This window comes from Bubalus kerabau, chromosome 3 (assembly GCF_029407905.1).
Source record: "Bubalus kerabau isolate K-KA32 ecotype Philippines breed swamp buffalo chromosome 3, PCC_UOA_SB_1v2, whole genome shotgun sequence".
In the NCBI taxonomy this organism is placed as follows: domain Eukaryota; kingdom Metazoa; phylum Chordata; class Mammalia; order Artiodactyla; family Bovidae; genus Bubalus; species Bubalus kerabau.
In genome coordinates this window covers 188970367-188992443 of record NC_073626.1, presented here as the reverse complement: position 1 = coordinate 188992443, position 22077 = coordinate 188970367, and the positions used below count along the sequence as shown (strand labels likewise).

The 22077-nt window shown below is 55.8% G+C and overlaps 1 protein-coding gene across 1 annotated transcript in view; it reads left to right on the top strand.

Moving 5' to 3' along the window:
- The first annotated feature begins 505 nt into the window (after nucleotides 1–505).
- ARHGEF10L (Rho guanine nucleotide exchange factor 10 like) overlaps nucleotides 506–22077 on the top strand; it is a 153286-nt gene continuing 131714 nt past the window's right edge. The window contains 1 exon segment of the mRNA XM_055574325.1: nucleotides 506–638. The gene's annotated coding sequence lies outside the window, so the exon portion shown is untranslated.

The following is a 22077-nucleotide window of genomic DNA, read 5'->3' as shown; positions in this document are numbered from 1 at the left end:
GGAGCCACGTGGCAGGCTGGCTGCTAAGCTCAGAGCCCTCACTGCCTGCAGCTGCCAGCGCTGTGGTCCTGAGGCTGCCCCCGGAAACGTAGGCAGGGCTGGTCGGAGCCCTCAGGAGGCCCCTCTGCGGCTGAGACTGGATGGGGGCCATCGCAGGTCTGACTTTTCCTCTGGGGCCAACCCAGGCATGCTCACCCCTCGGGGGAGAGCCCGGGGCAGACTCCTGGAAGGAGGAGAAGCAAGAATGGGCGTGAGAGCCCTGCTGGGAGGCCTGGGAGGGCGAGCGGACGCGCGGCGGGCGGTGAAGGAGTGGGGGCCCTGTGTGGCCCGGGGGTCTCTGCGGGCGGGAGGGATGCAAGCCGCGGGGCCGGCGGGGAGCTCCGGGGCGGCTCCGGGCCGCCCGGCCCGCAGGGGTTAAGCGGTGACCTCAGCCGCGGCCGCGCGGGGGGCCGGGGCGGCGCCGAGCGCGGGGCGGCGGCGGCGGCGGGGAGCCGGGCGGCGTGACCTCGCGGCGGCCAGCGGCGGCCAGCGGCGGCGCGGGGCGGGGCCGGCCCGGCCATGGGCGCCCGCGGCCGCCGGGCAGCTGAGGCGCGGCCGCCGGCGCCTTTGTGAGCGGCGCGGACAACAAAGGCCGAGCGGTGAGTGCGGCCCGCGGCGGGCGGGGGCTCCGCGATCCCGGGTCCCGGGCCGAGCGGCCCCGCGGGCGTCCCCGCGCCAGTCCGGGGGCCCCGCTCCGTCCTGTGTCCCGGGGAGCCGCCCCCGCGTGTCCGGGTGTGTCTCCGAGCGTCCCCGTGTCTCTGGGGGAGGCTCCCGGAGCCGCGTCTTCTGTCTGAGTGTGTGGGTCAGCCCTGCGTCCTGGAGTGACGGCATCACCGAGTGCGCGCCCCCACGGCCGGCTGTGTTCCTCGGGTGTCCCGGCCCTCTGCACAACCCCGGTGTGGCCTTGGTGCATCAGCGTGTGCGTGTGTCTGTGCGTGTGTCTGTGTGTCTGTGTGTGTTTATGTGTCTGTATCTGTGTGTGTGTGTCTATGTGCCTGTGTGTCTCTGTGTGTGTTTCTGTGTATGTGTCTCTGTGTGTGTCTGTGTGTATCTGTGTGTGTGTGTGTGTGTCTCTGTGTGTGTTTGTATGTGTCCCTGTGTGTCTCTCTCTGTGTGTGTCTCTGTGTGTCTGTGTGTGTGTGTGTCTCTGTGTGTGTGTCTCTGTGTGTGTGGCAGGCTCTGTGCAGACAGCTCGGGAATTCTCACTCGCACCCAGCGCTTCCCTTCCTCTGCTTTCCGCGGTCTTTAGGTCCTGTTGTCCCTGTGATTCAGCTCCCCCGCACTGACCCGGGGTCCTGGGATTGGGAGGGGTCAGGGAGCGCTCTTCTTGTGTCTGCTCCGGGCAGGCCTCTCCCACCCTGGAGCCCTGCCTGGAGGCGGAGCAGGGCGGCCTCCTGGAGGAGGAGAGTGTGGGAGGCAGGCGAGGACGCCTGGGCGCGGGGAGGCCTCCATGGAGCACAGTCAGGCCTGGCCTCTGCTGGAGGCAGAAGACATGTGTCAGGGTGGGAAGGCGAAGACCAGCCTCCCAGGCCCCCGGGCCGGTCCTGAGACGGAGGCGCCCCTGACGCAGCGGAGCCAGGGGGCAGTGCTTCCTCCCTGTCCCAGGCGGGGACCCTGGGGTCAGGAAGCCCCCTTCAGCCTGAGAGCCCGAGGACCCTGCCTCAGGCCACGCAGTGGATGATGGGGAGGGGTCTCTGGCGCTGAGACTGGCTCAGAGCCCTCGGCCCTGCCGGGGCTTCCGTCAGGGGCATCCCGCCCCTCTCCGGCTGCAGCCCTCTGTGTCTCCCCAGACGCCCTTCCCTGCGGGCCCTCTGTCTGTCCTCCCAGCACGGTGCCCCAGAGCGTCTGGGCTCCTGGGATGTGAACCACGCACCCTGTGACTGGGGTAAAACCTCCCTGAGGGGGCTCCAGACCCTTTGCCCGGCACGTGAGGCCTCGGGGGAGGGGCCCGCGTCTTTCTCCTCCACTGCCCCCCTCCTGCCTTCCCATCCGGGCTCCCTGGCTCCTTGCTGTTCCGTCAGAGGGCCTCTGCCCCCGCGGTTCCCTCTCTCCGGAAAGCTGGTCCCGTTCTCCCCTCTCACGTCTCTCCCAGGGTCCTCCTCCTCTCAGGGCAGCAGAATTGCTGTTGGTGGTGTTCGTAGAGCCCTTGCTGTGGTCGGAGTGAGTTTTTACCAGCCCCCCCCGTGGACCTGTAAGCCTAGGAGAGCAGGTCCAGGTCTGTCCTGATCTCCAGGCCTGAGACACAGGAGGTGCTCAGTAAACCGGTGCTGATTAGTGGGATGACCAGGAACTAAGGGTTCCTAAATTGTGCTGTTTCTCAGTTTAGCTTTGAAGGAGTGTGGGGATTCCGCTTGGCGGACTTCCTGGGGCCCTGATACCAGGTTCATTTAAGAGGAAGGCCCACTGGGTTCCCTGGTGGCCCAGATGGTAAACAATCTACCTGCAATTTGGCAGACCGGGGTTTGATCTCTGGTTTGGGAAGATCCCCTGGAGAAGGGAAAGGCTCCCCACTCCAGCATTCTTGCCTGGAGAATCTCCATGGACAGAGGCTACACAGTCCGTGGGGTCAGAAAGAGTCAGACACGACTGAGCGACTAACACTGCTATTTAAATAAATGGTAAACCAACAGATAAGTGAATACTTTATGGAGCCTGGTATGTGCCAAGTGCTGGGCTAGCTGGTGCGCATAGGTCATCTTTTAAACAGCGGGAAGGAGCAGAGTGGGAAGAATATGATCTTAGATTAGTTGTGAAAAGATAAAGTGGGTGATGCATACTGCGTATATGTGTATAATAGTAGCTTAGATTTATGTCGCTCTTTCCATGTACACTCTCTTTCTGTTTCTGCAACTGCTCTGATAATTAGGCAGTGAAGCTGGCTCACACCCATTTTACGGGTGAGGAAGATGAAGCTCAGCGTTTAAGTGACTGCCGAAGGTCACAGTTAGAGAAGGACTCAAGCCGGGGTCTTCCTGACCGCCCAGGCCTTGCTCTCTTCTGCAAGCTTGTCTTTAGTACCTCTGGATTCCCATCTGCTGTCTTTGCCCTCAAGACTGGGAAAGACAGTCAGACTCGTGGACGGGGAGGGGGCCAGAGTTCTCCTGCCGGCCCCGGGCCGCCCGGGCCAGCTCAGCTCCGTCCCCCGTGTGCCCGGCGAGCTCCCTGCTTTCTCTTTGCCCTGATGGCGGGTGTTAGTGTCACTCCCACTGCAGGCTTGGTCGGATGAGCTCCCAGAGCGGCCTGTCCCCTCGCAGCCTGTGCCTGGCCCCGGGCAGCCGTGTGCTGGACTCCGTGTGTGCCCAAGTGTGAGAGCTGATTGCTAAATGTTAGCATTTTGCGAGCTGGGCTGTTAACTTGCAAGTTTATAGTATATAGTAAACTGGCTGTAGTGTATAAATTTATACTTAAATAAATTATACTGAAAACAAGGGTAATAAATACTCAAACTGTAGTACTTCCTCATTATTTCAGTTTCTATTATCTGTGTTTGTGGTTATTTGTATCTTTTGTATGTATATATGTTTCTCTCTCTCTCTATCTATCTATATATAAATATATACCTATGCAAATCTCCCTCAACTTATGATGGGTCCTGATAAACCCATAGTCCGTTGAAAATCGAACTTGAGGGAATTCCCTGGTGATCTAGTGATTAGGAGTTAGTGGTTTCGCTGCCAGGGCCCAGGTTCCATCCCTGGTCGGAGAACTAGGATCCTACAAGTCACATGGCATGGCCAATAAATAAATAAAACGTTAAAAAAGAAGATATCATAAGTCAAAAATGCATTTAATACACCTGCTGCTGCTGCTAAGTCGCTTCAGTCATGTCCGACCCTGTGCGACCCCAGAGACGGCAGCCCACCAGGCTCCCCCGTCCCTGGGATTCTCCAGGCAAGAGTACTGGAGTGGGGTGCCATTTCCCTCTCCAATGCATGAAAGTGAAAAGTGAAAGTGAAGTCGCTCAGTCATGTCTGACCCTCAGCGACCCCATAGACTGCAGCCTTCCAGGATCCTCCATCCATGGGATTTTCCAGGCAAGAGTACTGGAGTGGGGTGCCATTGGCCTGCATTATAGCTTAGTCTCACCTACCTTAAACAGGCTCAGAACACTGCCATTAGCCTATAGTTGGGCAAAATCATCTAACACAAAGGCTGTTTTATAATAGAGTGTTGACTGTCTCATGCCGTTTATCGAACACTGGACTGAAAGTGAAACGCAGAATGGCTGTCTGGCTGCAGAGTGGTGGTAAGCGTCTGGGCTGTTTACCCTGGAGATTGCGGGTCTGGCCGGGAGCGGAGGCGTCACGAGAGAGTGTTGTCCTGCACACACCACCAGCCTGGGGAAAGATCCAGCCTCAGAATTCCAAGTGCAGTTTCCACTGTATGCTGTATTGCTTTCACACTATTGTAAGACTGAAAATTTGTAAATGGGGCCTTCGTCAGTGGGGGCTTAATGTCTACCCAGCCGCTACCGCCCGTCTCTTCCCAGCTCTGGGCTCAGTGGTTCACCTTGTAGCTTGAAATTGGCCACAGTCAGAGAATCGGATGCAGCAGTAAAGAATCCACCTCCCAGTGCAAGAGACACAAGGCACCTGGGTTCCATCTCTGGGTCAGGAAGATCCCCCTAGTAGGAAATGGCAACCCACTCCAGTATTCTTGCCTGGAGAATTTAGGTCAAGAGTCAGACACGACTGGGAGACCAAGCACACAAGAGTATTTACAGCACAGAAACTGGGAAACACTGAAAATCAAGCCACCCCTTCTTCCCCCTCTGGAGAACCAGTGTTTAGACATCCACATACATGCCGAGGGGATCTGGCAGTGGGCTCTCCGGGCACAGCCCCTCCCTGGAGCTGGCATTCTGACGTGGTGACCCTCCAGGGTCCTCACAGGAGCAGACTGAGCGTGGCAGCTCACCCTGGGGTGGGGCCTGCTGGGATGGCAGGGTTACACTGAGTAAGTGGCCCTCAGGTGAGCTCTGCACTTCAGACACTGAGTGCTTACCTTCCCAGGCACATGGGATACGGATACGTTTCAGGTAATTGAGAGCCTGCTTGGCCACTGATGGGAAAACCACGCTCAAGATGGCCCAGGTATCTGGGAGGCCAAGTGGCTGGCGCGTCCAAGGAGAGGCCATGGCCAAGCTGAATAGCTTGGGGCTGGTGAAGGTGTCGTGGCCAGGACGCCGGTGGCCGGTGCTGCCTGGGGCTGGCTTCGGCAGCAGCGGGCAGGACGCATTCATATGGAGTCAGGGGCAGGGCAGAATTGGACTGTCGAATGGGCAGGCTGTAGCTCTTGGACAGTCTGAGAGCCCTGGCTGGGAGAGGGGTGTGTGCCCAGCTACATACAGGAGGGTGTGCAGAGTGCGGCAGAAGAGTGGGTGGGGAGGGGCAGGGGTCTGGGTGGAGGGAACAGCCAAGGCTCAGAGGCATGAGCTATCGGAAGCTTAGTGAGCTAGGACTCAGTGAGCTAGGAGTCTGCAGGGCTTGCAACAGAGCATCATTGGGGTACCTGCAAAGGAACCCTGCCACACCTCTCCTTCCAGGGGCGTTGTGCTCTATGAGTCATCCGCGCCCCTCAAAGTCTTTAATTTGGGGGGTAGTTTCTTGTTATCCCCTAAACTTGCTGCTACCAAGCATCTGTGGCTGGTGGACTCTTAAAAGATTTCCATTTTAATATCAGGCCAAAAAAAGACAGAATTGGGAAGGTGTGTCTGCTTCCTTCTGTTCACCCCAAAGATAAAAGTAAGGGTTATTTAGGTTATTTGGTGCCTTTTCTTTCTTCCTTTTTTTTTTTTTTTTGGTTTCAACTTGTGGCATGTGGGATCTCATTCATAGTTCCCTGACCAGGGATTGAACCCAGGCCCCTGCACTGGGAGTGCAGAGTCTTAACCACTGGACTTCCAGGGAAGTCCTGGTTATTCAGAGCTTTTGATTACCTCTGCTGCTCGTGCCCTTCATTTAGGCAGATAATCAGGAGCTTGGTTTTTAAAGACAACTCATGCTTATATTTTATGGAAGACATTTTTCATGCATCAATTCATTTAACTCCCATACTGATCTTGCAGGTGGGTACCATTATCCCATCTTAGAGATGAGGGAGTGTGTTAGTTGCTCAATCATGTCTGACTCTTTGCAACTCCATGGACTGTAGCCCTCCAGGCTTCTCTGTCCATGGTGGTTTTTCGGGCCAGAATACTGGAGTGGGTTGCCATTCCCTTCTCCAGGGGCTCCTCCCAACCCAGGGATCGAATCCTGCATTGCAGGTGGATTCTTTACCATCTGAGCCACCAGGGGAGCCCCACAGATGAGGAAACTGAGCCTTTGAGAGCTTGAGTGACTTTCCCAAGGCCACAGCCTGAGTGCCAGGGTTCAAACCTGGTAGGCCCTGAGCTCTTGCTACAGTCCCACTCTGTTCTGTCTCCCTTCTCCCTTTGAAGAAGGGAGGGAGCGGAGACTGACCCACATCGGGACTCTCACACACCCTGCCCTTCACTGGAAGGATGTGTGTCTTCTCACCCACATAGCTGTGTTCATCGCTCTGCAGTTTAGGGTCAAGGCCCAGAATAGAACTCGGTGCTCAGAGGGACCGCTGGCCTGGCGTCTGGAAGAAGCAGACAGTAACGGCTGGTGTTTGGGAGAGCGCTGATGGCCGTAGCTCATACTGACGCGTGGCAGGCTCGGCGGCAGGCACAGGGCTCAGGGAGCTCGTTCCACCCTGACGAGTAGCCTGTGTCCTCAGCCCCCCTTGCAGCTCGGGTGGGTTATCTCACTTGCCCAGAGGATCAGACGCAGCCCTGGCTCTCACCCCTGTACCGTGGAGCCATGCCACCCCTTTCAGGGCCTGGCCCGGCTGCACCCCCGATGGCCCCTGGCAGCAGGACGCACACACGGTGGGGACTCGGGGCAGGCGACGGGTCCCTTGGCCAGAAGTACGGGTTGTGCCCACCCTGGGTTAGAGCCTGCACCGAGACACGGGCTTCACCTTTCCCTGACCTTCCGGCTGCGAACGGCCCTTCTGCCAAGGGGTTCACCTTGCCACCAGCCTGCCGGGAGGGTGGCTCGGTCCAGGCCTCCCCACCGCCTTCGTGCAGGGACAGCCCAGGTCCGGGGCAGGGCGGGTGGCTTGGGGTGACCCCTGTGCAGGGCTGCTCTTGGGGCCAGAGGCGGGGCGGCGTTTCTGGGGCCGAGCCCCCTGCTCCCTGAGAGCCCGGCCCTCACAGGTCCCCCCCAGCGGCTCCTGATCGGGCGCGTCCGCGAGTCCAGCCCTGAGCGGGAGGTGGGAGCCGGCTCCCGTTGCTGCCCTCTCTGTGCTGTTTGAAGTGGGCAGGCTTGGCACGAGCTTTAAAAATGTGGGCTTTTTATTCAATTTCCCTACGAAAACAATGGTTTAAATTAAGTAGAGGCATAACAGTCTCTGGAAATTGAAGAAGAATATTCCTGAACCCAGACATTACTCAGAACCTTTGAATTTCTTTTAAAATCAGGGTTTATTTTACTGTTAAATCACACATGTATTATGTGACCATTGACGAAAACTTGGAGCGTTCAGGGAGAAGACGTTTAAAATTGGCCTTTGTTGCGCCACCTGAAGACAACCGCTCTCGGCACCGCGGTGTGTAACCTTCATTTCTTCAGTGGTTCATCTGCTCAGTCGGCAGGTGCCCCTTCAGGACCCACAAGGGCTGGGTCTGTGCAGGGCAGTGGTACCCTGCTCCTGGCCAGGCCTTTCTCTGCCACACCTGTATCGGCCCCTCTGCATCTGTTTCCTCGTCTGTAAAGTGGGGTCATAGGTCATACAAGCACGCTGCTCAGGACCGTGCCTCGCCCCCACCAGAGCCTGGCAGGGTTGCCGGCTGTCGCCGCACTGAGAGAACTTGCCCTGTGGGTCTTTTGTGATGGCGGAGGAGGCAAAAGCCAGAGAAGTCAAACAAGGCAACAGACGAAACGGCGCACCATGAAACTAGCCCTGCGAAGGGAACAACCTGGTGTGATAGGGCGGGAATAATGGGGTGGGGGCGTGGGTGGGGGCGGGGGTGGGCGAGAAGGGGGTGCATGTGGGACAAGCGGTGCAGAATCTGTCAGCTTGAGGTGGTCAGGGGCCTCTCTGAGGGGAGGCATTTAAGCTGAATCTTTTTAAAAAAATGTTTTATTTTCAAATTTTTTGGCCACACCATGTGGCAGGTGGGACGCTAGTCCCCAGGGATCCAACCGTGCCCCTTGCATCGGGAGTCAGGAGTCTTAACCACTGGACCCCCAGGGAAGTCCCCAAGCTGAGTCTTAAGGGACCCTTCCCTCTCCCCCTGCACGGAGCAGAGAGGGGTGTTCCAGGCAGGGGCACAGCAGATGCAAAGGCCCCGAGGCCTGGTTTGCACCAGGCGAGGGGAGGGAGCAGTGTGAGAGGCCGTGGAGGGCCCTTCGGATCACGGATCACGGATCACGGCAGGAGGTTGGGATGGTTAATCCAGGTACAACAGTAAGTCGTAGGCAGTCTCCCTTTAGTTACCCATGAGTACTTTATTAATGAAATATGATCCCCAAGATTTCAGCTATTAACAGCGCTGGAAAGAAGTTTACCTTTTTTCAGATAATTTATTCAGAAATAAACTGAGTGCCTATGAAATAGAGGAAAACAACAGAATGGGAAAGACTAGGGATCTCTTCAAGAAAATCAGAGATACCAAACGAACATTTCATGCAAAGATGAACTCGATAAAGGACAGAAATGGTATGGACCTAACAGAAGCAGAAGATATTAAGAAGAGATGGCAAGAATACACAGAAGAACTGTACAAAAAAGATCTTCACGACCCAGATAATCATGATGGTGTGTTCACTCACCTAGAGCCAGACATCCTGGAATGTGAAGTCAAGTGGGCCTTAGAAAGCATCACTACGAACAAAGCTAGAGGAGGTGATGGAATTCCAGTTGAGCTATTCCAAATCCTGAAAGATGATGCTGTGAAAGTGCTGCACTCAATATGCCAGCAAATTTGGAAAACTCAGCAGTGGCCACAGGACTGGAAAAGGTCAGTTTTCATTCCAATCCTAAAGAAAGGCAATGCCAAAGAATGCTCAAACGACTGCACAATTGCACTCATCTCACACGCTAGTAAAGTAATGCTCAAAATTCTCCAAGCCAGGCTTCAGCAATATATGAACCGTGAACTTTCTGATGTTCAAGCTGGTTTTAGAAAAGGCAGAGGAACCAGAGATCAAATTGCTAACATCCTCTGGATCATGGAAAAAGCAAGAGAGTTCCAGAAAAACATCTATTTCTGCTTTACTGACTATGCCAAAGCCTTTGACTGTGTGGATCACAATAAACTATGGAAAATTCTGAAAGACATGGGAATACCAGACCACCTGATCTGCCTCTTGAGAAATCTGTATGCAGGTCAGGAAGCAACAGTTAGAACTGGACGTGGAACAACAGACGATTCCAAATAGGAAAAGGAGTCCGTCAAGGCTGTATATTGTCACCCTGCTTATTTAACTTCTATGCAGAGTACATCATGAGAAACGCTGGGCTGGAGGAAACACAAGCTGGAATCAGGATTGCCGGGAGAAATATCAATAACCTCAGATATGCAGATGACACCACCCTTATGGCAGAAAGTGAAGAGGAACTCAAAAGCCTCTTGATGAAAGTGAAAGTGGAGAGTGAAAAAGTTGGCTTAAAGCTCAACATTCAGAAAATGAAGATCATGGCATCCGGTCCCACCACTTCATGGGAAATAGATGGGGAAACAGTGGAAACAGTGTTAGACTTTCTTTTTCTGGGCTCCAAAATCACTGCAGATGGTGACTGCAGCCATGAAATTAAAAGACGCTTACTCCTTGGAAGGAAAGTTATGACCAACCTAGATAGCATGTTCAAAAGCAGAGACATTACTTTGCCAACAAAGGTTTGTCTAGTCAAGGCTATGGTTTTTCCTGTGGTCATGTATGGATGTGAGAGTTGGACTGTGAAGAAAGCTGAGTGCCAAAGAATTGGTGCTTTTGAACTGTGGTGTTGGAGAAGACTCTTGAGAGTCCCTTGGACTGCAAGGAGATCCAACCAGTCCATTCTGAAGGAGATCAGCCCTGGGATTTCTTTGGAAGGAATGATGCTAAAGCTGAAACTCCAGTACTTTGGGCACCTCATGCGAAGAGTTGACTCATTGGAAAAGACTCTGATGCTGGGAGGGATTGGGGGCAGGAGGAGAAGGGGACGACAGAGGATGAGATGGTTGGATGGCATCACTGACTCGATGGACGTGAGTCTGAGTGACCTCCGGGAGTTGGTGATGGACAGGGAGGCCTGGCGTGCTGTGATTCATGGGGTCGCAAAGAGTCAGACACGACTGAGTGACTGATCTGACCTGATCTGATCTGATGACGTGGAAGCACTGGGGTGGGTGCTGGGGGGTGAAGGCCTCACGCACGGATGGGGAAGGGAAAGCCCTGCCCGCAGGTGGCCGTGTGCCCCCAGCCGTCCCTCCAGCCCTCCACGGCCCGCTGGAGCCTTGTGGGCTCCAACGTACCTTGGGGAAGGGCCCTCTGGCTGCAGGAAGAGAACCGACCCGGAGCCCGGGTAGACTCGGGCCCGGGTGAAGGGTGAGCATGGCCGGGGTGTGAGTGGAGGCCACGGGGCTGGAGAGAAGTCGTTGCATTCATGTTGCTTATCAGAAAAAGAGTCAGCTGGAACTGCTGGTGGATTGGTCATGGGGTGGTCACCACTTCCCTGGTGGCTCAGACAGTAAAGCGTCTGCCTACAATGCAGAAGACCTGGGTTCAATCCCTGGGGTCATGAAGATTTCCTGGAGAAGGAAATGGCAACCCACTCCAGTATTCTTGCCTGGAAAATCCCATGGACGGAGGATCCTGGTAGGCTACAGTCCACGGGGTTGCAAAGAGTAGGACACTACTGAGTGACTTCACTTTCCTTGGTCGGGGGGTGAGGGAAAGAGAGGAATCAAGAGGAGCCAAGACTTCTACAATCTTCTTTTGAGTGTCTAGGTGGGTGATGATGTCATTAAAAAAAGGTGGTTCACAGGAGGCTGGAAGCATAGCTTTGGAGAATCCAAGAATCCAACTGGTGTCGGATTTGAGAAACTGGCTTAGAAGTCCAGGCGCGACGTGGGGGCCCCTTGGCTGGGTGTCATTAGCATAGAGACGGTGGTGCAGGCTGGTGCAGGGGTCCTGGAGGCCGGGAGGAGGTGGCTGGGCACTCCGGGAAGGGAGAGTGGGGTGTCCGCAGCACGGAGCTGGTGTCGCCAGGGCTGCAGGCTGTTGAGAGTGCAAGTCAGACCAGATGGAAACACAGAGGCGGGTGGGCCTCTATCGTCAGAGCACCTTTGGAAGATTGATGGGGCTGGAGTCTGAAGTGGGAGTGGCTAAGGGGCCAGGAGGGGACCAAGTGTCGAGATGCTGGCCAAGCAAAGAGGGCTTGGGAAAAGATGTCCCGGGGGAGGGAAGGGGGGAGACCCAAGGGAGTGGCTTGTGCTGGGGGCCAGGACTGCTTCAAGAGGGGACAAAAACAAAAACAGAAAAAGTTGTTTTTTAACTTTTTGGCTACACCCTGAAGCATGTGAGATCTTAGTTCTCTGACCAGTGATCAAACCCGGTCGTGCATTAGAAGGTGCAGTCTTAAGCACTGACCTGCCGAGGACATCCCCAGGAGCCTGTTCTTTAGGCAAACGAGAGAGGGTGGTCCCCGGTGTGATGAAGTGGGGTTGGTGGGGTGAGGCGCTGGGCCCTCGATGGGCGTTCAGTTCAGTCGCTCAGTCATGTCCGACTCTGTGCGACCCCATGGACTGCAGCACGCCAGGCCTCCCTGTCCATCACCAACTCCCGGAGTTTACCCAAACTCATGTCCATTGAGTCGGTGATGCCATCCAACCATCTCATCCTCTGTCGTCCCCTTCTCCTCCTGCCTTCAATCTTTCCCAGCATCAGGGTCTTTTCAAATTAGTCAGTTCTTCACATCAGGTGGCCAGAGTATTGGAGCTTCAGCTTCAACATTAGTCCTTCCAATGAATATTCAGGACTGATTTCCTTTAGGGTGGACTGGTTGGATCTCCTTGCAGTCCAAGGGATTCTCAAGACTCTTCTCCAACACCACAGCTCAAAAGCATCAATTCTTCGGTGCTCAGCTTCCTTTATAGTCCAACTCTCACATCTATACGTGACTACTGGAAAAACTATAACTTTAACTAGACGGACCTTTGTTGGCAAAGTAATGTCTCTGCTTTTGAATATGCTGTCTAGGTTGATCATAGCTTTTCTTCCAAGGAGCAAATGTCTTTTAATTTCATGGCTGCAGTCACCATCTGCAGTGATTTTGAAGCCCAAGAAAATAAAGTCTGTCACTATTTCCACTGTTTGCCCATCTATTTGCCATGAAGTGATGGGATCAGATGCCATGATCTTAGTTTTCTGAATGTTGAGCTTTAAGCCAACTTTTTTACTCTCCTCTTTCACTTTCATCAAGAGGCTCTTTGGTTCCTCTTCACTTTCTGCCATAAGGGTGGTGTCATCTGCATATCTGAGGTTATTGATATTTCTCCCGGCAATCTTGATTCCAGCTTGTGCTTCATCCAGCCTGGCATTTTGCATGATGTACTCTGCATATAAGTTAAATAAGCAGGGTGACAATATGCAGCCTTGACGTACTCCTTTCTCTATTTGGGACCTGTCTGTTGTTCCATGTCCAGTTCTAACTGTTGCTTCCTAACCTGCATACAGATTTCTCAAGAGGCAGGTCAGGTGGTCTGATATTCCCATCTCTTTAAGAATTTACACAGTTTTCCATCTCAGCTCCTTAATGGGACCAGGGATGCTTTTAGGAAATGGGAGAAGATGGGGTAGATTTGCATTGTCCAGAAGGAAGGTTGGAGACAGTCCCAACTGACAGCCTCATGTTTCTCAGTAAAACCTTGAGTGGAGGGTGGTGAGGTCCGGGCCCACCAGGACTATGAGGGTGAGAATGGGGAGGGAGCAGGCCGCCTGGGAGAGGTCATTCTGTAGCCCCTAAAGGAACAGGCAGAGATGCCTGGGTCCCCACAGTGGTGGAAGCAGCCTCTGACCCCTATTGTGTGGAGAGAAGGGAGCAGAGAGGTCGGCTGCTGGTCTGAGATGGCTCAGTGGGGCTGAGCCCCCGTTCCCTGACTCCACGGGGTCCGTGTTCTCCAGGGCACTGGGCGGCCGGGTTGTGGAACACGGGTTGCAGATGAGGGCAGTGTCTGAGCCGGTCGGGAGGGTGGTGTCCAGGCTCTCGGAGGACCCTGCGGCAGAAGCTCAGCACCCCGTCATGCCCACGTCCCACTTGCCTTCCCCAGAGGTCAAATGCAAGGAGCCCCCTTTTCCTGCCAGACCCTGAACTCCGCCCCCTGGGGGGATTGACTCCCCGAGCCCTCACCATGGGTGAGCTGTGGGTGCTGTTCCTGTGCTCAGTCTTCGGGGGGAGGGGGAGAGGCCTGAGAGGTGAGGTGCCCCCGGGCAGCGGGGTGAGGGCATGTGGCCAGCGAGTCGGCTGCCTCCCCCAGGGCTGCCCAGCCTGCTGAGGACGCCGCAGGAGCTCACGGATCTGTTACCTTGCTGTCATTTGCTTGCGTTCCTCCCCGCCTGGCGCGTTTGTGTCCGACGCTTATCAGGAGCCGGGTGCTGGGCTCGGAGCTAGAGATGAGTGAGATACGGTGACCACGTGTCTGGGGTGGGTGTGGGGACAGGAAGGTAACTGATGGGGGGGGGGGCGCCTGACCCGGCAGAGGTGCTCAGGGAACTACCCCGGGGTGGGGGGGTGCTGGGCGGAGCAGGGAGTTGGTGCAGGGAGAGGAGGTGGCCCCGGTGGGCACAGGGGCTGGGTGAGCGCACTGTACTGCCCCGCCTGGCAGAGGAGGTGTGGCCCGGGACTCTGTCTCACTAGGAGCTCACAGTGTATCTTGACCATGGGAGCCGTTCAAGAGTTTCAGTCTGGGGGGGACATGATCAGTATGCTCAGAACTTTCTGTCCTGGGTGGAGACTGCGTTGGAAGGGACAGGAGAGGCCAGGGAGGCCTTAGAGCTGCCAGAGGCGCTGTGACTCCTGGGTCATTGTTCAAACTCTGCTGCCTCCTCCGTGCTTCCCAAACTCTGCTCATTTCTCTTGACTGAAGAGGTTCCTGAGACGCAGAGAGGTTAAGCAACTTGCCTGAGGCCACACAGTATGGCAGGTACTGGTTCCTCAAGTGAAACAGCCAGAGTCTCAAAGGGTGGAAGCAGGTGGTGAGTAACTCGCAGAGAGGGGCTCGCCGGAGTCCCATGCCCATCACCATCTGCAGGCCCCCTCGTGCCTTTAAGTGTTGCCCTTTGGCATCCCAGAGGACGGGTGGTGCCCCTGGGGGGGGGGGAGGAGCTGGGTCACTGCTGGGAGCTGGGAACCTGCCTTCCCAGTAGCCAGCCCTGTTTAAGCAGTTTCCTGGGGCATTGGCTTCCTCCCCACTGAGTGACTGGAAAACTCTGGGGCTGGGCCAGGTCATGTGAGGCCTGGGGGGCGGGGCGGTCTCAGGGTGGAGGGGGGTGGGGGGCGGCGGCTGCGTATTACTGAAGCCAAGAAGAGGCCTCCTCCTGGGGGCGGGGAGACACGGGGAGGAGGTCCCAGGCCCCGGTCACTTGGGCGGCTGTCTCGGCTCTCTGGAGTCTGCTCTACCCCACCTGTGAGGCAGGGTGATACCAAACGTGCTTCCAAGGGACTGGAAAAAATACGCAGTGTTTGCTGAACGTGCCGGGCAGTACGCATTGTCTTCTTTCGGTTCTTTGTGGCAATCTTCTTAGGTTTGTCGGGTCATTGTCTCCATTTTACAGATGGGGCAGCTGAAGATCAGAGAGGGTAAGTAATTTGCCCAAAGTCACACAGCTCGCAAGCGACAGAAGGTAAACCTTCTGTGCCTGGCTCTGGAGCCTCCCCTTGAAGCCCCTCTGGGCCCCTCAGACTTCCTTGGCAAATCGCCTGATACAGTCCTGAGGGGCTTCTGCTTTCTGCCACCCACTTTGCGGACACCCCAAATCTGGTCCAGCCCCTTACAAGCCCTTGGAGCCCCAGTGGCCCAAAGCCCCTTGGTCTTCATTTCCTGAGCCCCCCGGGTGGCTCAGCGCTCAAGGATCCGCCTGCCAACGCACGAGTCGCAGGTTCGATCCCTGGGTGCGGAGGATCCCCTGGAGAAGGGAATGAACCCACTCCAGTATTCTTGCCTGGGAAATCCCGTGGACAGAGGAGCCTGAGGGGTACAGTCCACAGGGTCACAGAGAGTCGGACACGACTGCAGGACTAAACAGCAGCATCATTTCACAGCCACTTGAGGGCAGCATTTCAGAGATTCTGACCTTCTGCCCTTTTACTGCGCAGGGCCTCAGGAAGAGCAGTGGGCTGGGAGCCCAGCAGCTGGGTTCTCCCACCCCTTCCTCAAACCAGCCAGGAGAGTGTGGGCAACATTTCACCCTACCCCTAACTTCACCCTCAGCCTCAGTTTTCTCTTCTGCAAAATGGGCAGATGGAGAATCTAGGGTCTCTTAATCTGATGCTCAATCTGGTTTTAGAAAAGGCAGAGGAACCAGAGATCAAATTGCCAACATCCGCTGGATCATGGAAAAAGCAAAAGAGTTCCAGAAAAACATCTATTTCTGCTTTATTGACTATGCCAAAGCCTTTGACTGTGTGGATCACAATAAACTGTGGAAAATTCTGAAAGAGATGGGAATACCAGACCACCTGACCTGCCTCTTGAGAAATCTGTATGCAGGTCAGGAAGCAACAGTTAGAACTGGACATGGAACAACAGACTGGTTCCAAATAGGAAAAGGAGTCTGTCAAGGCTGTATATTGTCACCCTGCTTATTTAACTTATATGCAGAGTACATCATGAGAAACGCTGGGCTGGAAGAAACACAAGCTGGAATCAAGATTGCCAGGAGAAATATCAATAACCTCAGATATGCAGATGACACCACCCTTATGGCAGAAAGTGAAGAGGAACTAAAAAGCCTCTTGATGAAATTGAAAGTGGAGAGTGAAAAAGTTGCTTAAAGCTCAACATTCAGAAAACGAAGATCATGGCATCCAGTCCCATCACTTCATGGGAAATAGATGGGGAAACAGTGGAAACAGTGTCAGACTTTATTTTTCTGGGCTCCAAAATCACTGCAGATGGTGACTGCAGCCATGAAATTAAAAGACGCTTACTCCTTGGAAGGAAAGTTATGACCAACCTAGATAGCATATTCAAAAGCAGAGACATTACTTTGCCAACAAAGGTCCGTCTAGTCAAGGCTATGGTTTTTCCTGTGGTCATGTATGGATGTGAGAGTTGGACTGTGAAGAAAGCTGAGCACCGAAGAATTGATGCTTTTGAACTGTGGTGTTGGAGAAGACTCTTGAGAGTCCCTTGGACTGCAAGGAGATCCAACCAGTCCATTCTGAAGGAGATCAGCCCTGGGATTTCTTTGGAAGGAATGATGCTAAAGCTGAAACTCCAGTACTTTGGCCACCTCATGCGAAGAGTTGACTCATTGCAAAAGACTCTGATGCTGGGAGGGACTGGGGGCAGGAGGAGAAGGGGACGACAGAGGATGAGATGGTTGGATGGCATCACTGACTCGATGGACATGAGTCTGAGTGACCTCCGGGAGTTGGTGATGGACAGGGAGGCCTGGCGTGCTGCGATTCATGGGGTCGCAAAGAGTTGGACACGACTGAGCGACTGAACTGACTGAACTTAATTTATGAGTATGAGGGTTCTGGTTTCTGGGAGTCTGCAAGAATCAGATGTTTGCCACTTTTTTCCTACTTCCCATCCTCTGTCCCTTGAGGGGAAGGGGGAGATTGAATTGAGAAAACCTCTCAGGGAGCCATATAATTAGGTAGCGCGTATGGTGTAAGCCCTGATGAGCACCACTGTGTGCCCGGCCCTGGACGCAGGCCGCGACCGTCTCCCCGTTCGCCGCCCCCTCCCCTCCCCTCACTGTCTGCAGTCTGTCCTCTGTCTTCCTGAGAGGACCCTATAAGCACGCTGGGTGCCGTGGGGACCCTGGAGGCGGGCTGCAGGCTCATCTCCCCCCAGCCCTGTGACTTGGGCAAGGCCTGTAATCCTCTCGGCCTCCAACTTGCTTCATCTGTGTCACGATTTAAGCAGACTCTGAAGTCGTAGCACTTTGATTTCTACTCTGGTGCTTCATGGTCTGACCACTGAATACTTTTTTTTGCAGTAAGACTCGATTAGCATATTTCAGGACACAGGTGTTCCCCAGAACACTTGTGCAGACTGAGAAACGCTGATGTTGGTGGTTTCCTGGGATGGTTTAAACTCAGGCCCTGTGGACTGATTGCTGAGTTTGGGGGAGCCTCCCTACTGAGCTGTGATAATGAGCCCCCTCTCCAGTCTCCCTGGGATCCATACCAAACTGTTTCTGCTCCTTCCATTCTCTGAGGCTCCCTCCTCCCTGGAGTGTGAGGTGCTTTATCACCGTCCGTGGTGGAGACAGCAGGAGCCTTCCGAGTAAAGCCATGCTGTCTTCCAGGGGCCACAGGACTGGCTGAGGTGCCCTGCTCACCCGGAGCAGGCTCGGAGGAGGGGAGGCTGGGGCACGGGCCCCCGGCTGCTGGGCTGGCTCTGCCCTTCACTCGTTGCTGACCGTGGATGAGACGCAGACCTCAGTGTCCACACCCGTGATACGCGGCTGGGTGCAGTGCTCTGTTGGCCCCTTTAGGGCTGATGCTCCGAGCAGTGGACACACTTGTTGTTTGGGTTTTTGACCACATGGCATGCAGGATAGCGCCCCGGCCAGGGATCGAAGCTGCGTCCCCTGCAGTGGAAGCACAGATTCTTAGCCAGGGAAGTCCGTGGGAGTGGGCATAGTGGGTACCTTTTCGTCTCATGCCTTCCCTTGCCGGGTTCTTGGAATCATCCAAGATGCCCTGGTTTTCTCTTTTTGACCGCGCCATGTGGCTTGCAAGATCTCGCTTCCTGGATCAGGAATTGAACCTGGGCCCAGAGTCCCAACCACGAGGCCACCAGGGAACTCCTAAGTGTGCAGATGGGAACTTTTCTCTCAAGAGGTTAGAAGTGCCTGATGGTGCTGGACGCAAGCAGGTGCCCTGAGTGCCCCGGGGACCAGGAGTCAGTAATTCTCATATGTTCATGCCGCCATTGCCCCGACAGCCTGCAAAGAGTACCATTCTTGAGCCTCACCCCAGGAGACTGTAAGCTTGTAGGCTGGGGTTGGACCTTAGAATCTACATTTTAAGAAGTCCCCCTCATTCAGGTTGTTCTGAAGTCAGTAGTTCACCGGCCACACTTTGAAAAGGGCTGTTAGACTGTGAGTTGAAGAAGACTTAGGAGAGGGACAACCTGCCAGGCTCGGTGATGGCTCCTCGTGACCCTGTTCCGTGTTGTTCCCTTCCTTGGCCACAGCCTTCAGTAACCAGCTACTCTGCTTCTTACAAGCTCGCATTTCCCAAGCATGGCCGATTATCAGAATCTGCAGGAAGCTTTTGAACAAAATGTGGGTTCTTGAGTCTCACCCTTAGTGATTCTAAACCAGCAGATCTTGGCTGGGATCAGAGGTCACGGTGTTTAGAACGCTCTCCAGGTCTTTCGTTGTTTGCCATTCTCCGATGCAGTAGTCTAGGTCCGGGGAAGGCATTCAGGACATGACTGTCAGGTCGGACGCAGTCTCGGACATCATGTCACGTGTGCTACAGCCTGGTGAAGGGGCAGAGTGATCACGTAGGGATGTTCAGCCAGATGGGGAGACGTGCCTGGAAAATGACCGGGTCAGACTAAATACTTGGGCAAAGCTGGTTGGTGTTGTTCTGTCACTCAGTCGTGTCCGACTCTCTGTGACCCCACGGACTGCAGCACGCCAGGCCTCCCTGTCCTTCCCTATCTCCCTGAGCTTGTTCAAAGTTATGTCCACTGAGTCGGTGATGCCATCCAACCGTCTCTTCCTCTGTCTGGCCTTCCTGGTGAATTCCAGACGGAAGCAGAGCCCTGAGACCGGTGGCCTGGGGTCACTGCTCGTGGGCCCTCTCATTTTTCATTCACTTATTATTTATCTACCCATCCATCCACCCATGTACTCATCCATCCATCCATAGATCCACTAGTCCACCCGTTTATTTATCCGTCCGCCCATCACGCTTGAATCTCCCACGTGCTGAGGGCTGCACTGGGCTCCGGAAAGACAGGCATGGACAGCATCGTCTCTGCCCTCAAGGAGCTCACTGTCCAGTCGGGGAGTCAGAAAACAAAGCAAATGATTCCCGTCTGGAGTCTTAGTCTCTCAGAGGGCTGAGTGGCGGGCTCCCCCAGTGGGCCTCTTGGAAGATTTCCCTGAAGTTGGCTTGTGTTAAGGTTCAGAATGTAGACGGGCGGGTCCCAGGCAGATGACACAGGGCACAGCTTCCAGGCTGAGAAAGGGTCAGCAGGAGGCAGGTCAGTCTCACGTCCGCAGCCGCCTCCCTCAGTCCCAGCCTCCCCTTCACAGGCCCACACTGGTTTCCGGGGCCTTTTGGAAATGGATCATCATCTGAGGGGCTTGGAGTCTTTAGAGCCGGCTGCTGCAGGCAGGGCTTCTCACTCATCTGTAGGGTCATGGGAGGGACCTTCCTTCCCCCAGCAGCCTGGGCCTGGGGGCCTGGAGGGACTGGGGTCCATCACCCCTCCTGGCCCAGCTCCCTACCCCACCCACTTCACGTCCCTGCTTGGTTTGAGTTCTCAGGGCTGAGTGATTCGGGCAGGCCTGATGCCCTAGAAGATTTGGGTCATAAGCAGGTGAATATTAATCACGGAGTCTACTCCCAGGGAAAACCTGTTAGGGCTGGCTGCCTGGAGGACCGCCAGGTTCTTTGCCTCCCGCCCAGCTGGGGGGCAGGATGGGCGAGCACCCTCCAGCGGAGGAAAGGGCAGGTGCTCCGTTCCCCGTGGCTGCGTTCGCCTGACGCTCCTGTCCCGCCGTCAGCAGCGGTGGTGTCTGGTTTACAGTGGGGAGGAAACCGAGGCACAGCGAAGGCAGGCGGTCTGCCTAGGTTTGCATAGCCGGGGAGGGGCGGGGGCTGGAGCTGGGCCGGGAGGGTCTCCTGGCAAAGCCCCGCTTTCCCCACGCTGGACTCCCAGCGGTTTCTCCGCTCCTCTGGGGCCACGCCAAGGTGCCGAGGTTTGCTCTCTGGCTCCTCTGAGCTGGGGCCTCAGGGTCTCCTTTTGCCAGGTGGGGGCAGGCTGGCATGGGGTCCCTGGCAGGCAGGGCCGGGCGCAGGACACCCGGATGCAGTGATTCTGCAGGTAGGATCCCAGGGAGCTCTTCTTCTTCGCAACATACAGAGCCCTCCTGGGGCCTGGGCATGGCTGTGGGACTGACTGCCTGGCCAATCACCTAAGCCTTCCCTTGGGGACCCTGTACAAGGGGGACACCCAGGCCCCCCATCCCTGTCCTCCGGGAGCTGACCCACCAGCAGGAATGAGGACGTAGGATCGGGGCTTCGGGAGCTGGTCCTGCTAGCTTTGTGACCACGGGCAATGCCTTCATCTGGCTTAGCTTCCACAGCTCCCTCTGAAAGATGGGATCTATACCTCGTGCCTCATCAGGCCATGGTTGGGGGCAGTGAGACTGTTCCCAAAGCTCCTGGTGTAAAGTCAGTGCTCAGCTGCCTGCCCTCCTCAGGCCCTCGGAGGGTAGTCTTCTCAGGCTGAGAGTGACCCGCAGGTCTGAGAGGGGCTTCCTGGTGATGCCCGCAGCCCCAAAGTGTGGGGTCGTCCTGCAGGCATCGGGGATGGGGCAGAAGAGGGTCCGCTCCGCAGCGGGACGGGGGGATGTGGGTCAAGCTTTGTCCAGGAGGGAGCGGGAGGCTGCCTTTGGCTCGGCCCCCCACCCCCAGCCCTGTGGGCAGTAGCAGCCCCAGACCCTTGGCCCTTCTCCCAGACCAGACAGTCAGAGCGTGGGAGAGGAAGTGACTTGTCCTGCGCTGGTGGGAGTTGGTGAAAGAGCCAGCCTGACCCCTCGCCCAAGGCCCATGGGTCCTGATGCTGCTCTGTCCATTGCTGGGGCCGCGGTCCCCGGGCCTGCCCCGGAGCCAGCTGAGACCCGGATATTCTGGGGTGCGTGACTCACAGGCTGGCCCTGCCTCCGCCAGCTTGCTTCGGGTGTTCCTCTCTTTGCTTTTCCTTAATAAGGTCTCCCGTGGCGCTCGCCTGTGCTTTCTTGGGGCCTGGAGGGGCGGTGGCTTTGCCCCAGGAAATGTGTCCTGGGGTTGCTGCTGGACGGCCGGGGCTCAAACCTGGGGGAGTTCAGAGGGCGGTGGGCTCTCTGCTCTCCAACTGCCTGACTTCGGGCAGGTCACTGTGCTTTTCTGAGCCCCCGCTTTCGGGCTTGGTTCAGTCCCACCCACATTTATTGAACCCCTGTTGGCTGCTAGGTGTGGCGCTGGGCCTTTCGGGTAGAGCAGTGAGCAGACTCAGCCGTGGTCCTCTGGGAGCCTCGAGAGAGAGGGGCCCGTCCCGTGGGGACAGGGCTGGTCCATCCCAAAGCGCACGTGAAGCCCCACACCCGGCTCCTGGTTTTACTAGAAGCTCGGCAATCCAGTGAGTCTGAGTCCGTGCCAGTGAGAGCAGTCGCTGGGCTTCCCTGTCAGTTCCTGTCACTTGGATTTCACACCTGTGAGCAGGAAAGCACAGGACCTAATTCTGGAGGGACGGCCTTGATCGTCCATGCACGTGGGCAGCGTGAGTCAGCGTCCCGGGGGTGAGCTGAACCTGCCGTGTTCCCACGTGTGCCCTGACCTTGGCAGGGAGGACGTGCGACCCAGGTCACATCGCAGGCCGTTCACTCCCTGGTGTGTAGTGGGCACCCAAGAAGTGTTTGCTGAGCTAAAGAGGGGGACAGTGGCAGCCTGGGACTCCTCCTAGCAATTGACACGTGGAAGGAGGGCCAGCTTATGAGCGTCCATGCAGCAGGGAGGAGCCTTGTCCTGGGAAACTCCACAGGACCGAATGAGGGCAGGTTAGACCTTTCTAATGGGAGAGCACCC